We start from the raw sequence: 856 nt of genomic DNA, 5'->3' as shown, positions 1-856 counted from the left end.
GAATATACAGTCGTCTAAATTATACAAAAATGGAAGTAACACTTTTTTTACTGTCTAAGGAGAGCCGTTGTTTTAATACCTTATTAATTAAGACACTTACCGGTTCGATTTCCATTCATTTACTTATCTATTTTTTATAAAATTTCCGTTGCTTCTTGCAACCTCTTCAATAGTCGTTAACACTAACCTCTCATTTTAAAAGTTATATTTACCAAAATTACATAAAAATATCTTGAAATACAAAAGAGTATATTTATTCAGTGAAATCGCCATTGGCTTTAACCTCGGCTTCTGGATGACTTCAGAATCGCCTGCAACTCTTCTGGAGAGTTTCCTTGTTTAAGTGGGTGAATGCTGGCATAATTCTTGCCTTCAGTTCATCATTGGTGTTACAAAAAGTTTTCTTGGTCTCTCGATCAACTGCGCCCCACACATTATAATCAAGGGCGTTGCAGTCTGGGGAGTTAGGCTGCCAGATGTTAGGGGTGATGTAGTTACAGAAATTGTCAGACAGTCCTTGCTGGGCTCTCCTGCATACATATATAAACCACAAAATAACAAAAATATCCTATGGCTGATGTTGGAATTCCAATGAAGGAGTTTTGGATATAGATTACAAACTGGCTCTTTCCCTATTGGCAAGAAATCTTGAAATAAAGCAGAACAATGACATACGTGCGTGTATATATGTGTGTGGACATGTGTGTGTGTGTGTATGTGCGTATATACATATGCATACATGTATGTCTGCGTGTGCGAGTGTGTGTGTGTGCTTGTGGGTACTGAGGGGTATATACATACATACATACATATATATATATATACATATATATATATATATATATATATATATATA

Source organism: Octopus bimaculoides, chromosome 9, assembly GCF_001194135.2.
Source record: "Octopus bimaculoides isolate UCB-OBI-ISO-001 chromosome 9, ASM119413v2, whole genome shotgun sequence".
Lineage (NCBI taxonomy): Eukaryota > Metazoa > Mollusca > Cephalopoda > Octopoda > Octopodidae > Octopus > Octopus bimaculoides.
The sequence above is the reverse complement of the archived record's forward strand: the minus strand, read 5'-3'. Positions refer to the sequence as shown.